Here is a 10,374-nt window from a genome sequence, read left to right as displayed (position 1 = left end):
ATGTATGGATGTGTGGACAAACGTGTCAATGAATGGGTGGCTGGAGGGACACACAGACAGAGGTACATAAGGATGGATGGATGATGGGTGGATGCCCTCAGAGCTGCCCTCCAATTCTGAGAACCTACAATTATGTGATAACTGGGGCCAGGAAAATCCATTCTTTGGGATTTCACAGATCAGTAAAATATAGGGGATTGGCATAAAGTTACCAGCTTTTAACTTTGTCGAGTTAAGAACATCAGTGTAACAACCAGCATCTATTGAAAAAGATGAAACAGACTAGAATGGAATAAAGAGCAGTCTTTCCCAAGCAGGAATCACTGAAACCTCCCTGGAGGGAACTCTCCATACACACACATATATATATGCACACACACACGTATGTATCTGTGACATTAATTATACATTAATATTATCATATATTATATTGTCTTCAGTTTTATTTAATAAACCCAGGTTTGAGTGCATAATACTGTATGCATTTGTGATTTATGCATACATTATTTGTGGTTTGGTATTTCCTGAGCCACAGACCATCATGTGTAAAAAGGGCTGAATTTATACCAGTGGTCAAGAATGTCATGACCTTGGAGACCAGGCAGACAGAGTAAGGAAAGCAGGTGGAGCATGAGGATGGTGGGGCAGTGGGGAGCGGTGGAAGCCACACTCGCCTGGCAGCTTCAGTTCCAGCTGACTGTCACCATGCAGGACAGTAAACCGAACGTTGCTGGTTAGATTTTCCGATCTATCAGGAGGAGCTGGAAATATACATTTACGAGGCATGTCTTGATTTCAAAACATCTGCATTAATTTTTTTAAAATTGCCCTGTGTTCAGGCCAACATCGTTTAGCCGAGCAAAACACACACACACCTATGGGTTGGGTTTGGGCCGTGTGCCATGGCTTTGCATCGAGGCTGCAAACCCAGAGTGCGTGGGCCAAACCCGACCCACAGGTGTGTGTGTTTGGAGTTGGGATGGGAAGGAGGATGGAGTTGGGATGGGAAGTGATGGGAAAAGGTACTAAAAAGAACAAGCGAAGAGCTTCTCCGATTACTACTGGGGTGATGGGGCACCAAAGAGGGGCAGCAGTTCCTCCTGCTGCCGAATGGTCTCTCTGCAGTCTATTTCCAGAAGAGCTGTAATCGGGCTCCCAACAACCTACGATTCACATCCCGGCCGGTGTAAGAGATATTGTGCGGAGTCTTCCGAGTGTGCTCTGTGTGTTTGTATAAATCTCCCTACTCAAAATATCTCCCACAGTTGACTGACAGCCCATGTAATTTAGCAGAAGGCTAAAAATTAAAATCTTCGAGCCTGCTGAGGGAGTGAAAGAATACAGTAACACTACGGTGCCGCCCCCTCGCCCAGGCCCAGGCTCGGCAGATGCCAGGGCTGTTCATTTTGGAGACAGAACAAAATATTTGTATTTAGATTTATTAAGTCATTATTCCACCATTTGTTCCAATGCACTTTATTAAAACCAGATCTCATCTCTGTTTTGAAAGTATTACCTGATTTACATAAGCCGATCCCAGCCCTAATTATGGCTTCCTTTGGTGTCTTTTCATTCCGGGGGTGGTTTGCTCTCCCCCTCCTGTTTTTTGTCGCCTGCCTTTATGGCCCATATGTCTGCCTTGAGATAGCAAGCATCTTCAGCCTATAAATAGACGGTTCAGAACAGCCCTGCTGCCAGCTATCTGTCCACACATCAACATTACCATAATTGCAACAGTGAATGTGTAATCTCTCTAATCACACGTTCCAGTCGGAAAACTGGATTGGGTTTCATAAATTGTATAATTTGAGGCTTTCCTGAGCTAACCACTGGGCGGGCAGCCTGCTGTGGGCTTGTCTGTGCCCCTCAGCCTGGCCAGGTCTGCCCCGGGTGGCATGGTGACACACAGCTGAGGCAGGCGCTTGGCTGTGGGTAACAGCAGTGCCACCCTCTCTCCTAGGCGAGGCCGCCTGGGGACTATAAGAAGAACAACTTTTTGAGGACTATGACGAGCCAGGCAGTTTGTACATGCGCCCCTCTTTTAATTTTCTTTCTGTTAGCCTTTTGGGGAAAATACCGTAAATATTCCCATTATGCAGATGAAGACATGAAGGCTCAGAGAGGTTAAGTGAGGTTCCAAGGGTCACACAGCAAGTAAGCTGCGACCCAAACTCAGCTCTGAGATGCCGCATGTCATGCCCTTAACCACAGCTTTCGTATACAACACAGCGCCACTGAAGTCTTCAGTGGATTTAACTTTTTCATTTCTCCAAAATGCTTGCATTTCTGTCATTTTAGCCAGTTCTCAAAACCAACCAGGAAGATGTCTTTGTAGATAACAAAATTGAGGCTCAGAGAGATCAAGTGTGCTGTTCAGGGTCACACAGCTTGTGAAGGCAGAACTTGGATTCAATCCAAGGCCGAATCCTACACCTGTGTGCTCCCTTGCTGAAGCCTTCCCAGCTCAGGGGCTCTCTGGGGGTCCTTCTCTTCTGTTTCAGACCCTTTGTTTTCTTTACCAGCCTCTCAGAAGGATGCTATAATTGGGCTAGTGTCAACGGCCAGAGCCCTGAGGGAAAGTGAGGCGGGGAGAGGGGCCAGCCTTTACCAGCTTCAGCAGAACTCCTGAGACAGCTCACCCCTAGACCGGTAGGGACTCAAGAAAACCGCCTCTGTAGATCCTCAGGGAGCTGCTGGAGAAAGAGCTGCTGTTGTTTTGCATTACAAGCTTCCTTGGGGCAATGTTATCCGTGCTGAAGGTCCCAAGTGGCCGATGACACCTTCATAGATGGGCTGGTCCCCACAGACGGAGCTTCTGCTCCAGCTCTGCCCGGTAATTGCCAAGGCTTGCAAAGTTGTAGATGTCTATTAGCTGTTTTAAATTGAGTGCTAATCAGATGATGACGCCGTTACCAGGGCAGTCTCTCAGGTCTCTCTTTCTCAGAAGGAACCATCTAATCCAATGCCCTTATTTCTCCCAGCGGAGGAAAATGACCCTGAGAAAAAGGAGAAGGCCTGCCCAGGGTCATAACTAAGCCTGAGTTCTTGTTTGCAGTGGGTGTTGGGCTGCGCGTGTGCACGCACATACACACCTCCTCTTACACTCTCATCTCTCCATGAATTGACCAGGCCTCCAGGTCCAAAGCACGCCCTGCCAGTGTTCTAGATGGAAGACTGGGGACCAGAGTTCCTCTCCTCTACCCATTCCTAGAGTATCAGAAAACATCATTCTCACAGGATTGTCACTGCTCCTGATCCACAAAGTGACCTGGGGCCTTCCTGAGCATCACAGCCTGGCCTGGGCCGTGGAGATGGTGACACTCAGGGCATCTTTTCATTTCTCCCACACAAGGTCTCTTAGCCCCAAAGACAGTCCCAGAAACAACTGGGCTGAGTGGGAGACTTCCCAGCAGGCAACTGCCCAGGACATCTCATGGGGGCAAACTAGATCAATGCTACTCAAAGTGTGGTACACAGACCAATCGGCTGCATCAGCATCACCTGGGAACTAGTCTGAAATGCAAACTCACAGGCTCTATGCCAAACCTACTGAATCATAATCCCCTGGCGAATAAGGGGGAGATTCTGTTTCAATAGACCCCTCGGGGTTTCAGATGCATGCCTAAGTTTGAGAATGACAGTCTGGAACAGCCCACCCCTGGATATGCTTCCCAGATGTAGAAGTCCTGAGACTATGGATCCCAAAATTGTGAAGACTTGGCCTAAAACAAAGAATGCCAGGAAAATAAAAAGGTCTGGTGTCCTCCCTCTCAGCTACACAGCCTCACCTCCCACACTCCTCACCGCAGTTCCTAGCTCCATGCACACAAGACCCCTCCCTGTTCCACCATGCTCTGAGCCAGAACTCCTGCCCCATCCCACCTCCTCCCCACCCTGATGCTTCAGCCCCAACTCATTTCTCATTTACATCTAACCAGAGCTGCTCCCGGCCTTTTCCAACCAGAATTCCTTTCTCCCTCCTCAGAGCTTCGGTAGCACTTTAAAAATAATACCCCTCGAGCGAAACTCTATTGCCCATGTTCTCTGAGCAGTGCATGGTTCTTCTCTACCTCTGAGTTCCTAGAGGCTCCACCGCTCCTGGCAACACCTGGCCACAGTAGGTGTGCAATGTGTGCATGTGTGGTTGTGTGCATGTGTGTGTGTGTTGAACTCCAATTGCACTGACCACGTGGTCCCCAAGGATCAGGCTCTGTGGCAAACTATGTGTTTGTTCCAGACCCGCAGGAGATGCCATCATTTCACAACCAGCAAGGGTGCTAGGTTCCCTTCACCTTTCCGCCCCCGGGGCCCCTACAGGCTGACCTCAAGCTTATCTCTCAGGTCACGTCAAGGAGCCCTGGCTCACCTTTCCACCTCTGGTTTCCCCCAACACCCACCCATGCCAGCCTCTGGCCAGCCCTACCCTGTTGAGACACATCAGGCTGGGCCCAATGCCTGAGGCACCCCTGGGGGCAGCCGCACTCGGCCCAGGAAGATGCCTATGGTCTGACCTCCTGCCTCACTCCTGACCCAAATCCATAGAGCTTGCCCAGGGCGCTCACACGGCTCTCAGGATGAGGGGAAGGGCTCCTCCCCTCCTGGAGAAATAGCCCAACTATTTAAGAAAGTCTGGTCACTGGTACCCTGGGGAGCCTGCCCACAGCAGGCTAGTCTCCTCCGGGTCCCACACAAAGTCTGTGCCTTCCAGGAAACCTTCCTTGGCACTCTGACTTGGGAAGCAGGAGATGTGTGTTCTCTCCCACGCCCCCATCCCACATCCCTGCAAGCTCATGCCCAAATCCTCCGTGCCTCAGGACTGCAGAGCCTTCATCACAAGCAGGGAGTCTTACCTGCCTGAAGGCAGCAAGATGGCCCTATGAGCTGCTAGTTCCATATCCAGAAACAAACTTCATGAAGTTGGATCTTATTCCGACTCCCACCCACCCCCACTGCCCCTGCTCCTCTGAGTCCTGCTCGCCCGGGTGGGTGCTCACCTCACTTGCTCCCTGCTGCCTCGGGGAGCTTGCACGTGCCCTTCCCTCTGCCAGCAACCCCCTTTCCCTAAGCGTTTCAAATGCAGCACTGGGAACTAGCGGCGGGAGCAGCAGATGCAGGGACTTGGCTGGGAGAGGGCTGGGGAAGGAGGACAATTGTGGAATGAAATGGCAGAACACGGGAAAATAAAAAATACTAACCATCAAAAGTGCTGTCACTAATCTGCTGGGTGACTTTGAGTGAGCTCCTTTCCCATTCTGGGCCTGAGAGATAAAAGGCTTGAGTTCTCATTGCTCCAAGCATGAGAAATAACTCAGTGATGTGTGCGTGGAGGGGAGGGCCTGTGTGTATGTGATGGGAGGGTGGTATTTCTCTGGGCACACATGGGGCCCATTTAACCAGATTCTGCTTCACTTTCTTTTCTTTAATCCCTGGAGATGTGACTTGCTCAGTGAGCTACCACTGAACACTCCCTGAGCACCCACTGGGTGTCAGGTCCTCTGCTGGGGCCCTGCTTCCTACAGATGGGACCCTCCCTTGAAGGCTCCATGCCTGACAATCATAAGCAAAGCCTTCCTGTGTCTACAGAATCACCCACTCCCTGTTTGCTCAGAGCTTAGGAGGCACAGCCTCACTAGAAGTTTTGGAAAACGCCCTAAGGTGGAAGGTACGTCACTGCCGTGCAAATTGGGGGGCTTAGATGGCAGAAAAAAGATTGGTTTGTGTCACAGGCAACCCCAGCCAGAGTGGTGTCTAGTTACGGTGTCTCTGGGCTGGACTGGGTGCCCCGGAATGTGAACTGGATGCGCGCTGTGGCTTCCTGTTGATACTTGTCCCAGCAGAGTGGTCCACTGGCTTAGCTGCCTCTCAAGTTGCACAACACCTGGGCCTCCCAGCGGGCACTGCTGGTGCTGGAGGGGAGAGAAGCCTCCGCCTGCAGGGCCGGTAGCCTCCTCTGCCCACTGCCAGAGGCGAAAGGTGGATTCCCGGCCAGGCCCGGGTCAGGAGGTGACCCCAGCTCCTCTCCAGGAACTGCCCCCGGCCCTCCAGGGAAGGGCCTGGTTGCTCTGAAGGGCCCAAGGCAGGGATGACACTGGCAAAGGAGGGAACAGTGGCAGGCCAGGGGCAGAGGGGACCAGGCTGCTGTCCCTTCCTCAGGGGAAGGCGTGGAGCGATGCCACCAGCCTGCCTGAATCTTATTATTATATATGCAGGGCAACCCCTGAAGACCTTCCCCACATCCCCTGTCGGCCTCACCATGTCACCGAGAGGAAAGGTGAGGACGTGGGAGGTGAAGTGACTTGCTCTGGGGTTGTTTTTTCCCAAAGTTCAGGGATCTGACCTCTAGCCCAAAATCCTGTCTGAAGGGCTGTTTGCCTGATCGGAGCTCCCCAGGAGCAACAGGCAAGTATATGCCTCAGCTCAGGAGTGCGAGGGGCAGCCCAGGCTACCACGGCCCATTTAGAGGGCTCGGCTAACTTCAGGGTGTCCTGAGGCCACTGGCCTGGCTGGGAATGCTCTCCCGCCTTCCATCCAGCCTTCGATGGGAGCTGCATTCAGCTGGGCAGTGACTCAGCAGCCCTCATTCCCCTGTGTGTGGGAGGGCAGGCCTCTCTCCTGGCTGTCAGCTTGGCTCCGTTGGCCTGTCTGGGGGTGCCCCGGCAGCCAGCCTGCCATCAGCAAGGCCCTGGGGCTCGGGCCAGCCTTCCCACAGCTCAATCACAGAGTTTGCTCTCTTTCCAGCCCTGCAGCTTTTCCCTTGAGACTAGAGGGCCACTTGTAAGTTCCTCTGGCCACCGCAACTGTCCGTCCAGCCAGGCAGCCAGGCTGTGGGTGACTTCCTTCACACCAGTCCCAGAAATCCTGTTCTGTCCTCAGAAGCAGCCCACCTCCCAGAGCAAACAGCTTGTTTGCCAGGCTCACAGGCCTCCCTACCTGCTCAGAGGGCATCCTGTGGTGTATGAAGAGAAGGAACTGAGCAAAGCCCAAGCAAGAAAACCAGGGAGGGAAGTGGATCTCGGCTGGACTTTACACGGGACTGTGCAGGTAGGGCACAAGCCCATCTGCTCACGACCAGGGAAAACATCACCTTACACACCATGGCTCCAACCCCAGGGACGGCGTGTTGGCGCCACTGGTGTAGTAGTGGGAGCTTGAGCAAGGCCCGTACACTCTCAGATCTGGTTTCCACATCTGTAAAATGGGCATGCTAATGCCTGTCCTATCGGCCAGGTTTGTTCTACACGACACATACAACCCTTTTTCTAAAGGGCCTGGTGGAAGGCCTGCTTCAACATCCTTCAGACGTGGGTATTTCTTTCCATCCTATGTGTGAGTCCAACAAAATTTGTGCAATCTTTTATTGGTCTCATTTCACGCTCGCCATCCTGGGATCCAGTGGGAAAGGACCCATGAAGGACTTTACAAATGCTGCCAGGAACTGCAGGTGCCAGCCACTGCTGCTGGTCCTCCCAGCAACTCTCAGGGAAGCAGGGCAGGTGAGGCGCCTGGGTTGGAAACAGGAACTACCCTGCTAGCTGTCATTCCGTAAGTTAGGACGACTCCAGAAACTTATATGGAGCACCAAGTATGTGTCAGCCACTAAGGGAGACACTTAGGGACACTGAGGTACCCACGGCATGGTCCCTGCCAGAAAAAGGCCCATGTGGCAGAGGAGGGAAAGAAAGAGACAGGAATATGCAGATGACCTCCATCCCAGACAGGTGAAAAGTAGGCTGCGCGTGACGTACAGACACCTCATCTGGGAAATCCCAATGCAGTGAGAAATCAGAGCTCCTCCAGGGGAATGGAAAAGTCTGCATGGAGAAGGAGCAAGAGTTTGCAGGGTGGAGGAGGGAGAGGCAGGGTTTGGAGGCCGCAGAGGCTCCAGCAGGAAGCACATGCCTGGGCTGACCAAGGGGCGGAGTCTCTCCTAGAAGACCCAGATGTACTGAGGCGCCTCCATGCCAGCATATGTGGCTCCACGGGTATTGCAAGACCCCCATGGGGCGTCGAGACACATCCTATGACCCAGATCTCTGCCTTCCAGGAACTGGTTGGGTGAGATGAGACTCATTCTGGGCATATGTAGAAAGCAATTTTTACCAGCATGTCTCCAACTGCAGGTGTGGCCTATGAGATCTGACGTCACTTCCCTCCTCAAGTGACCCTGCCAGCCCCTCTGCGAAATGGGACACGGGCACACAATTTTGCACACAGTTTCCAGGGGCTCAAAGACACCCCCTCACCAGCCCATCTCCTTGGAGGAACCCTCAATGTGGTTCAACTCCCAGGTTTTGCAGATGAGGAAACTGAGGCAGAGGAAGAAAGTGCCTTGCCGAAGGTGCATGGCGAGTCAGGACGGAACAGGCCTAGACTTTCAGTTTCTGCCCCAGAGTTGTCCCATGGACACCTGCTGCTGCCACCTCCTCCAGCTGTGCCTCTGCCCAGCTGCAGTTTTCAGCATCCTGCCTCATGACAGAGGGGACAGCACACACTTTCTATCCCTCTCAGCCATTGCCTCTTCCCGACCCATAGTTCTCCTCTTGGTGAAACTGCCTTTGCACCTTCTTCCCACATGCACGGTCCCGCTGGTTCTCTGCATCCTGGTGCCCCATCTCTGTGAAAGGCTCCACATGCGCCCACTTACCCAAGCTGCACAGGGGCATCTTTCTCTCCTTCTCCCCCTGTTCCCCGTCCACAGCCAACTCCTAGCTGGACTGGACTGGCCTCTCTCTCAAACCCAGTCCTTACTCATGTATGTGTGTGTGTGTGTGTGTGTGTGTGTGTGTATATATATATATATATAGAGAGAGAGAGAGAGAGAGAGAGAGAGAGAGAGAGAGAGTCTTGCTCTGTTGCCCAGCTGGAGTGCAATAGCATGATCTCAGCTCACTGCAACCTCCACCTCCCGAGTTCAAGCAATTTTCTTGCCTCAGTCTCCTGAGTAGCTGTGATTACAGGCGTATGCCACCACACCTGGCTAATTTTTGTATTTTTAGTAGAGACGGAGTTTCACCATGTTGGTCAGGCTGGTCTCAAACCCCTGACCTTACAATCCGCCCGCCTTGGCCTCCCAAAGTGCTGGGATCACAGGCGTGAGCCACCGCTCCTGGCCAGTCCTTACTCTTTATCATTGGGAATACAGGCCCTCCTCACCTCTTGCTGGGGCCATTATCACAGCCAGAACAATATTTCTAAAGCACATAAACATGTCACTTTTCAAATCTTGCAGAGGTGCCCTGTGGCCTTGAGAATTAAGTCCAAGCCCTTGGTGTGGTCTAGAAAGTCCCCTCTCATGGCTGATGGAGAGTCTCCAGGAGATGGATACTCTCAGATGAAAACAGAGTATCCATGCATCTCTGTCTCAGTCTGGCCATTCCAAATGCAAGTTAAAAAGTATCCAAGGGGCAATGGTAGGCAGCCCAGGCTGCTGCTTGGCATCATCGAGGGCATTGCAGGGACCTTCAGATCTTCTGCCCCTGTCCCACCATCTCCACACCTGTGCCACCAAATGCCCGCAGCATGCCTGCATCGCCACTCCTCCTACCATGACCCCTCCTACCACGTGCCTACATCCATTCTTGGCACCAGCTTGGCAAATTCTACATGCCCCCAAACCCTTCAAGCCCATTTGCGCCTGCTGCTCTTTCTATCCAGAGAAATAAGATTGTGTAGACCAGCTTCATACCCTTTAACTTGAGGTCTGCTCGCATGCTTGTTTGTAAAATTCAGTTCCCTCTTGACGGCAACACTCTTAAAGGGGCCAATCCACTTTGCCACTTATGGGGCTTAAAAAAATCGATATGGAACACTTCATGAATTTTCGTCGTCCTTGCACAGGGGCCATGCTAATCTTCTCTGTATTGTTCCAACTTTTTGGTATGTATGCTGCTGAAGCGAGCACATTTATGGTTTTAGAAGCCCTTACACACAAGATAATCATTTGTCAACGCCCGTCCACTGCAGTTTTCTTCCATAGACTGACACAATTTTTTACATGTAAGTACTTCTAGGGTCTGAAATTAAAGTCAGGACAAAGCATAAATACAATCGTCTATGACTAGCAACGTGCGCTGCTCATTTGCTAATGAATAAGTAGCTGAACCTAAACGTTTAACAGGAACAAGGGTGACATTCCAAGTCCCCAGCAGTTCAAAGTTGGAAGAGTAATTAAGAGCCGCTGAGATGTGCTGTCAAAGGGTTAGAGGAGAGTCTCACCTCCTCCCCTGCCCGCCGGGCTCAGCTTGACAGCAGAGGTCACAAACGCAGCCCCCAAACGAACCTTATTCCCTGGCTCTTAGTTTTGGATCTTCAGCATTCTAGAACAGTCTTTCCTGTGTTATGCCTGTAATGTGTAGAATCTGATAAGAAACTTGC

The 10,374-nt window shown here is 51.9% G+C and overlaps 1 non-coding gene across 1 annotated transcript; it reads right to left on the bottom strand.

The window, feature by feature from the left end:
• Positions 1 to 9,794: 9,794 nt before the first annotated feature.
• On the bottom strand, positions 9,795 to 9,901 carry LOC135277374 (U6 spliceosomal RNA). Its single transcript, XR_010344982.1, has one exon. It is a non-coding gene; the product is annotated as a U6 spliceosomal RNA (small nuclear RNA).
• Positions 9,902 to 10,374: the final 473 nt, after the last annotated feature.

Source organism: Aotus nancymaae, unplaced genomic scaffold, assembly GCF_030222135.1.
Source record: "Aotus nancymaae isolate 86718 unplaced genomic scaffold, 86718_ANA_hifiasm-v0.15.2.pri h1tg000003l, whole genome shotgun sequence".
Taxonomy (NCBI): domain Eukaryota; kingdom Metazoa; phylum Chordata; class Mammalia; order Primates; family Aotidae; genus Aotus; species Aotus nancymaae.
This window is presented reverse-complemented; position numbering and strand designations above follow the sequence as displayed.